This window comes from Calidris pugnax, unplaced genomic scaffold (assembly GCF_001431845.1).
Source record: "Calidris pugnax isolate Ruff unplaced genomic scaffold, ASM143184v1 scaffold41, whole genome shotgun sequence".
Taxonomy (NCBI): Eukaryota; Metazoa; Chordata; class Aves; order Charadriiformes; family Scolopacidae; genus Calidris; species Calidris pugnax.
Genome location: NW_015094509.1, coordinates 26,539,053 through 26,548,443, shown reverse-complemented (window position 1 = coordinate 26,548,443; position 9,391 = coordinate 26,539,053).

Genomic DNA, 9,391 nt, shown 5'->3' with positions numbered 1-9,391 from the left:
CAGTAATCAAGATTATTGCAAATCAAACCTGAGCAAGGTAATTTCTTGTTTTCTCTGACAGATTTGGTAGCTTTTTTTTCATGGAAAAAGCATCATATGTTGCTAAAAGCTTGAAAAAGAGCAGTCAGTAGAACGAAGATGGAGAATGAAATTGTTCCAGAGTGATTTGACGTGTGCAGACCAGAGGGCAGGGGCTTTGGTGGAAGTAGTGTTCAGCTGAATTTTATACCCTCATTTATCATGTAACATTCCTGTTAATATTAGGATCTAATTAAGACAGTCATTTAATATCTTTATGAAGAAGCCAGACCAGAGGGATGTGTTGGAGTGTGTCCATTACACTAATGTTATGGACTTTTTAATGCATATTTCAACAAGACACTATTATTGACTGGAGTGTTGCACAAATCACAATGAGAATCACACCACCACTTCTTTCATCAACTAGAGAGGCATAATACTTACAGATCTGGAAAAGAAATATTGCCTTTCTGACTAGCCTGCCTGTCATCTAACTTTAATATCAAACTTTATTTTGGGAACTTCAGCAAGATAGAGCGTGTGAAAAGGATTCACCATCATAACAGTACACTAAAGTAGAAACAAATGGAATAATAACATTGGACACAGAGAAATTGATTATAGATGGAAGGTGCTCTGGGACTCTTATGCTAGTTAATCTGAGCTCAAAGGCTGAATTAAAACCATGAAAACTGATGGTACCCTTTGCCAAAATGCAGTTTTCAATTATTTAAGATGCAGATAACAGACATGGCAAAGGAACTTTAACCCAAAAAAAAGTAGTAAGAGGGCAACAAGAAAGTTGGAAAGAAAGAAATGGTTTTCAACAGCAGGAGTAGTTGTGTTATTCCCAGTTGAAGACACCATGAAGTGATACTGAAGACTGTAGTGCTTTGATCTGGCTAGAATGAATCTGGGAGACTGACCGTCCTCTGCTTAGTCAGGGTGCTTCACTGATTGCTGCTGGTAAGGAGGTTCATGGAGTTCCTGATTCTCCAGACAGGTTTTTGCTGCTGTCTTCATTGAAACCAGGATTTCATTCAACCAGCCCGTCCTGAGCAGTGCTGGTCCCTGTGATACATTGTGTTAGGGATGCTATTACCTTTACTGGTACTCCCAAGTGCAAGGGCTCAGTAGAATGTAAGAAAATTATTTACTTCTCTAAAGCCTGGAGTGGCAGAACTTTCCTCTGAAGCCAGTAAACACTTTACTAAAGCTAAAATTGTTCAGACTGGCCCAAATTTTTCATTTAATTGTAAATTGTTAGGTGATTGTTATTCTTATTTTCTACTTTTTCCCAAAGAGGCTTCTCCAAAGCCCCCAACTGATTCTTGGTCAAACTGTATTGTCTTTTGCACTAATTGCCAAGTCATGTACATGTGTCCATCAGTATTCCAGTCCAACATAAAGCTTCAAATTGAGGGGCTTTCAGCATTTGTGTCCTTGTTACCCTGGGAGCTCCACAGTTTCTCCTTGTGTGCACTGGAGCATGCAGGCACGGGAAATGCACGATGGTTGGGTTTGCATACAGCCTTGGTGGTTGTTACAGCTTCTGTGCTGGCTGTTGCTGGACTATTTTCAGAAGTTGTTGGGCTTATATTGCTGTGAATTGATAAGCTGCAGAGAAATCAAAACACTCTAAGGCTGCTTTTTTTCTCACGGAGATTTCCAGTATGGTAACCTGATTTTGGTGCAATGCAAAGAGTCCTGATTTATACTCCTGTACTGAAACTGGAACGTGAGCCTTTTTCTATTTAATGCTAGGTACTATATCAGTGTCTCCAACTACTGCTTATCATGAACAAACTTTCCTAAACCTAATGGAGAGCAGAAAGACCTAAAGACAACAGTCAACCTGTATAATTTATGCAGCTGTATTTCGCTTTATGGAATCCAGTCATCCAGCTAATTTTAGGCTGGAAATACTATCCCTGGAGCCTTCAGCATTCATTTGTCTCTCCTTCAGTGAATATTGTGATTAATAAATATCCCAAAGCCCTCCCTCACCTTGCTTTCTGACAATGTGAGGAGCGCTGCCATCACAACAGATTGGGGGTGGGGTGGGGGGAGGGAAAAAGACAGATTAGTGCTGCAATTTTATTGGTAATTAATATTCACAGTTCCAAGCTGTGTTGTCTTTCAGTTCACTTTGAGAAATGCAGAGCAAACAACAGCGTGATAACATTTCTCATAGCTGGCTAATTCGCAAGCAGAGCTAGCAAATATAATAATTGAAACCACGCTCTATAATGCATCTTCCTCATGCATGAGTTCTGATGCCACTAGCTGGGCTTTGATTCATTGTTTGTCTGGTCTGTGGAACAGCTTGCAGTAATTGCTGTATCCAGAGCGTGATACGTGAGGCTAGAAGAGAGATCCATTTCACAGACAGTGGCCCTCTGGCTTTCTCCATATGCTCCCCCCTCACCCCCCGCCCCCCACCCTTTCCTACCCAGACATTAACTCATTAGCTTGCCATTTCATAGACGTATGTTCAGATGCAAGATCACCACGCTCTATACTTTCCCCCCCTCATCTATTAATGAAAAGCATTATGCTACAGAACTGCACCCTGGGGAAGGAAATGTTCCACTCTAATTACTACTGACAAAAGAAATCTACAGATTGATTAAAAACAATATGCAGGGAATCAAAGAGGAAATGCAAAGTGCATGAACCTGCACGGGTGTGATCCACTTCTTCCTTTGCCAGGATGCAATGTGTTAGCCTGCGAGGAGAATTTGGGAGTGTGTGTGTTAGGGAGAAGGCCATCAGGAGTAAGGGCAGCACAAAAGACACGAGCAGGGAAAGAGACACGGTGGTTTGGCTCATGGTCTGTAGATCATCGGTAAGGCCTGGAGCGTGGTTTCAAATTAAGGAAGAGCCTTCTTTTGGGTTTAGTCTATTTGCTAGCCATCTGCCAGCATCCTCCCAAGCAGGAATGGCAGGAGGTGTGGGAAGGATGCACCATGGTTGATTCATGGTGGCATGGATTGCCATTGGTGAGACCAAATTACTGATGCTGGTGTCAAGCAAGAAGCAGGGAAAATTGTGTCTTCTAGAGCATCTTCCCTCTACTATTTCTTAGAAGAGACCAGTTACACCATCCCTCCTATTGCCTGCAGCAAATCTGTACTGTGGCCCGAAGACCTGGATTGTGGTATTCTTGCCCGTCTTTGATTGCATCTCCCCAGAACTGTGCGGGAAAATGTGTGAGAAACATTAAACTTCTCCAGCTGGATTCAGGAGGTCACCATATAGTAAAGAAACCTCTTCATATTTACTGTGTTTGGACAGTTTCTACATGTCAAAACAGAATCAAAATTGACCTTTAGAGAAATAACATTAATTCAGTATTACTGTCTCTCCCTACAGCATGGGTACGCAGCTCCTTAATCATAATTATTGTTAAGAGGCTAATTAATCTGATAACAGTATTAATTAGATTAGCTAAAGTAGAGTGTGTAAATGATTTTCGCCTCCCAGAGTCTGAAATCGCAAGTCTACAGTATGATTTCCAAAAGGCCTGTTTGGTAATATTGCTGCTGACATGGGGGTCATGCCATGGCTGTCCTGTTGACAAATATCATCTTGGCATGTTGGTCATGGGAGTATCTGGGGAAAGGACTTTAACTCAGATCCAAAACGAGTGAGGCTTTTAATTCCCATTGAATTGAAGAGGTGCTTAAGTGTCTTTGTGGAGACAGGCTTTGGGCCTGATTTTTTCCAGTGTCGTAGCTTTCCAGAGGAAAGAACCAGTGTTGTGCCTTACAGAGATGGCATGATGTAGATAGATGAGCAAAGGAGTGTATTTCAGGATGGAGCATGGTTCTGGTACCCATTTGGTGCAACGGCCAAAGTGTCTCAACTGTGCTGTCTGGGATAAATTATGCTCCTAGGAGGAAGGGTTGCTGGATACATGTCCAAACGTGTCTGGACCACCTAGGGAATGGGGAAGATACAGTTGAGTTTCTGTGTCACAAGCTGGATTGATGAGAACACCAAAGCTATGGCATATGCCTCTCCCAAACCCTCTCTGAGCAAGGTTAAAAAAGGCAGAGCAAAAGATTGGATTTCTTCCTAGCCCCTGGGTGAGGGTGATGGAGGACAGGGCTGATTTCTTAATTGCACACTGGACAAGAGCTCAGGGTAGCATTCCCCTTAGGAACCCAGACAAGGAACTTTAGTGCCAGAGCCTTCAGATAGCTCCACAGCTGTTTCTTCTAATGTTTCCTTTGAAGTACCTAGCATGTTTCTCTGATCTCTGTGATTTGAAGCTCTTCTGAGCACCCCTGAATGGCAATGTGGGTGAATTGGAGTTTCTTGTTCAGCATACAGTAGTGGGCACACCTCATTACTTTCTTTGTGGCAGTCATCCAAAACAGATCTGTGGGGCAGCTCGCAGCTATTCGTCATGGTTGTGTCCACCAGATCCTGGCCAAATTTTTCTGATTGCTCTGACAGCTGTTGTTTTACCAAAATACTGGCCAAGTGCAACACAGGATAAAAGACACATATGTGAGATCCTTTTAGCAATGCACAGTTAGTGGTTGTGGGGTCTTTTTGGTCTTCACTGTACATTCCTTTCATGTTCTTCAGCTTCTAAGCTCCAGTTGCTCTATAGTGACTTATCTTTCTATGTGACTTCTCTTTTCTTTGAATAATTCCTTAGTCACATGTTTTCCAGAAAAGATGGATGCCATATTGCTCCTTTTTAGCACATCTTTCCAATTCCCAACATGGAGAGATACTGCAGCCAGAGGCAGCAGTACGAAATTCTTTCTCATCATTGATGCTGTGCCCTTTCTGTTCTCCTGGGAAGATTAGTACAGCAGAGTCTGGTGTGGTCACCATTGACCAATGCAACTGGTATGCTCAACACAACTTAGAGATCTTCTCATGCCAGTTTACCTCCTTTTTGACTGCCCACCTGCATTTGCATTTTAGCAGATACTTCCTGTATAAGTTGTTAGTGCTGGAACATTATCCAGATATTGGAGGACAAGTATACTACCTGCACAGCAAGAGAGGCACCCCAGTGTCCAGGTTACAACAGGTTTAAGACTCTGTTAATCTAGTGGTTGGCTTTGTTATTTCCTGGGCACCACTCTGAGCACCACTCTTTTGACTTCATCATTAATAGATTTGGTTAATCCACACAAAGTCAGTTTGGGTGTACGTACTGTTGGGTTGACCCTGTATGAGAAAAGGACTAGTATATGCTTCAGAAAGACTCCTGTCTACTACAAACCTTTTTAACAACTAACTAATAAGCAGAATTTATGAGAGACTGGCTCATTCTTTAGAATGCAAACCTAATGTCTCTTTCTTTTACAGAATGTAAATTTCCTATAATATGCTATACAACTAATAATCCATCTGTTCCTTTTTTGCAAGGTCAGGAGTGAACTGTGGAAGAAAAATACGTTTTCTTTTTCCTCTTCCCTTGACTTGTTAAGATTTGTGTGGTTGTTTGTTGCCATTGAGGAGTATTGACTAAAACTTTTGATCCTAGTGATATGATGGCAAAGGAAATTATTTGGAGCTGGATAGGTCAGTGGGGAATGGGAGGGGGGCTTAAAAGTTGTTTCCAGTAGGCCAAAAGAATGTGGATACTGTCTCTTCAAGGTGCAATTTCTTACTTCAACAAACTGTTCATCTATGAGAAACAGGGATAAAAGTGTTCAATTTGGGACCTAAGGAGTTTATATGGAAATTCTTGGATTTCTTCCAAACACACATACATGTTGAAATTAAATTGTGATTCCTACTTTGGAGACTGAGCCTTCCTGCTCAGACAGGAGCGTGTGTGTATGTGTGTGTTTGTGAGTGTGTGTTGATGCTACGTCTCTTTTGGATCTCTTGACACTTTTTGGTGCATTTTTGTACTTCTTTGAATGTGCATATGCGGACTTACAGATGGTGTATTGACGGCATTCTAAAGGCCCTCAACAGCCTGAGATAGAGCAAAACTCTCTAAATTTCTACCCTGGTTGATACATTTTCTGTGCAGCACACAGAGCATTAGGAGCACAGTCATCTAGAAAGAGGAGCTGCTTGGCTGTGGAGACTGCACTGGGAATTTACCTCCTGGAAGCTGTTTTCTCTGCTCATTTCAGACCTCTAACTTCAACATAGTTGTTGAGCTGGTCCTAGCAAAGGACAAAGAGCAGGTCATAAGCGTCAAGATGAGATTTGTTAAACCAGTGATAACTTGATGACAAAGAACCAAATTACAGACTCTTTTGCATTTTCATTTCTTTTTCTGGCCTTCTCCGTAATGGGAGAGGATGCCTTCACACATGGCCTTAGAATGCCGTACTGGAGTTAGAATGCAACAACAGTCAAATGAAAATAAGATGTATTGCAGCTTACATAAAGAATGAAAACTGTATCACACAAATGTTTACAAGTCCAAGTAGACAGCGAACCCCTGTACAATATGTAATTTATGCAAGGGATTGCATCTTTCTTTTGTAATGAATGCACTAAGCAACCCTGTATATATTTTACAATGTCTTTACAGAGAAAAAAAAAAAAGAATCATTTACTGTAGTGTTGTAAAATAATGCACTTTTCTAATTTTTTCATTAAAAATCCTATGGCACGTTTTCAAATGTATATTGTTTCTTTTATATTGAATGTGGAAATGTTAACTTCCTGTAAAATTGCACTACAGAAGTAAAATCCACTGATGGAACTTATTTTGTTAAAGAAAAGTCCCTTGACAACCAACAGATGTTTATGATTATACGATATGTATGTGTGTGCATATATGTGTATATAGTGTATATGTAATGTATATATATGTATATGTACACACACATATATCTAGTGATATGTGTATATATATAAAATGATATAGGTCCAGATTTATATATGATTGTATTAATATAATATCTATAGATTGATAGATATATAGATATGTATATATATTCATACATACACACAAGAATCACAATGTACAAACCCAGAAAGGATTACTCATTAAATTTAAGGGGGTTGGGGGGGAGAAAGATGTCATATACAGAAGATATTTTGCATTGCAATAAAAGCTTTTTTGACAAAAGTACGTGCAGAGTGAAGTATGAACCTTCATCAAATACCCAACCATGCTGTTCCCAGAAGATTATGGAATAGAACAAGCTTAGGGGAGACATAAAGAGCAGAGTCAGTGTGTGGTGGGCTGGAGTTCTCTGTTGAGACTCCCCCCACCTTAACTTTGTGGAGCTGAAGATCTTAGCATACCAAAGTGAACAGCGTTAACTTCTCCTGATTTGAGGAGATCAGCGTTTCACTCACAAAATTATTAACCTAGAAAAGGGGAAGTGGGTGTCAGTGCCAGTTTTAGCTGGCAGGCATTGCTGTGAGGCACAAGCATCTCGTTTGGGATGGAACGTTGGGCAACGTGTACCATTGTCATCATCCAGGTAAGTCTCAAGTGAAGTCAGGAACAGGCCAGAAGCTGATCCCAACTATGAGTGACAGAGAATGAGAGGTTTTATATTTCCTACCAGCAGTCTTGATGAAAAAAAAAAGGTCTACATGAACAGTGAGAATAGTTAACCATTAGAATAAAAAACTGGTTGCAGCAAATTTGCCATCACATGCAAAGACCAACTACCTTCTACACTCTTATGGGAAGAAGCCATTGCCTTAGTGTGGGAAGTACTTGGTAGAACTCTGTGTTCTGTATGATAACGAGAGGGAGATGAGCTTGTTGTCATAGCCTTCATCTGTTCTTGCTGTGTATGAGACACACTTACAAATGAGTGAAGAGCCCAACATATCCTGTGTGGTGGGACACAGTCAGTATTATATACACCCTATATTTAGCCCCTGGTCTACACTAAAATAACAACAAAAAATGCTTGTAAAAACTTCATTTTCTGATGGTGAAGACAGGAGTTCTTATGGCACAGAAAGGAGAAAAACAGCTTTAACAATAGAGATAAATATACCCGAGCAATCTCACATGTGTTTTCTGTGCTGCATGAGATAACATCTCTGTTAGCAATTAAGATCAACAATTTCTTTCTTTTTGGGGTGGTATTTGCCAGCATGTTTTATCATCTCTATTTATCCAGCATACACAGACAAGCCAAAGTGTCGTTGAATCCTGTCCACCCCTTTTGCAAGCAAAAAAACCCCCCTTTTAGAGTAATTAACTAAGCAATCAATAATATAGACTATAAGACCACATTTTAAAGGTCTTCAGGTAGTGCAGCAGCATGCTCAGGAGAATCTGAAGAGGACCCTGTGTGCTGAAATTTTTTTAACAACAACAAAAATGTTAGACTTCAGGGAATGGGGGAAAAATACAGAAAAAACCCCTCCAATCTTTCATCTATAGGCATATAAATATCTTTATAAATCTGAATCAAAGTCACAGAAGCCTGATTGCTCAGGGTTTGGCTGCTGCCATGTGCCTGGGTCCTGTCTCAGAGGACGAAAGAAATTAAGCATCCTGCAGCAAAATGCAAGAACCTGCTCAGTACACATCAACTGTTTGGTTGACAGCAAACAAAATATTTCAGATGCTGGAAATGGGTTTGTGCCTGTAATCATGCTGTGACCAAATCTCTGCATCTTTCTCGCCTAAGGCAATGTCTTCAGTTCAGCTTGCCCGCTGTAAAAAACAGTGTCTTTTGAGAGGGGACAAATGAGGGAATTGTACTGGAAATGTACAAAATAATGAGCGGTACAGAAAAGGTAAATGAGCTCTTCCCTGTTGTGCTTTCTCACTCTCTCAGGACAAAGCAATCGCCAATTAAAAAGAAACCAAAACATTTAGAATTGAGAGAAGGAAATATTTTTATTTCTGTTATTCAAAAAAAAAAAAAATTGGGAAAAAATGAAAGGCGTATTTCTAGGATCTTCAGAGCCAGGAAAAACTGCTACTTGATTAAAAGGCAGAAAACAAAAACTCTGGAAGACCTGCAATCAGTGTGTCAGTCCAAGTTCAGCCAATGAAGGAGGTATAAAAGACTAGTTGTTGCTTATATCCAGATTATCCTTGGCTCCAACATTTTACTGCTGGGAAATTTTGATTGTTGAAGGAAAGGAAGAAAATGTTTCTGTAGACGAAGTCAATGTACTGTGCCACTGACATCGTAGCTATTAATGGAAACTTTTGGCTTTAACACTTGATATGGATTCAGATGAGTTGTCCTGTTTTAGCACTATGGTTTGTTGTTCCAGGTCTGGCTGGGGTGGGAGTGTGTCGCTTGGTTTCTAAGAGGGTGGAAATGCTAGAATTAGAAACTATTGACCTAAACCTCAGACCACCTGGAAGTTACTCTTTCCCTTCTACTTCCTTGTTGAGGTTGAGTGAAAGGAAAACACCCTCTGATAGCCACATTGCTTCTAC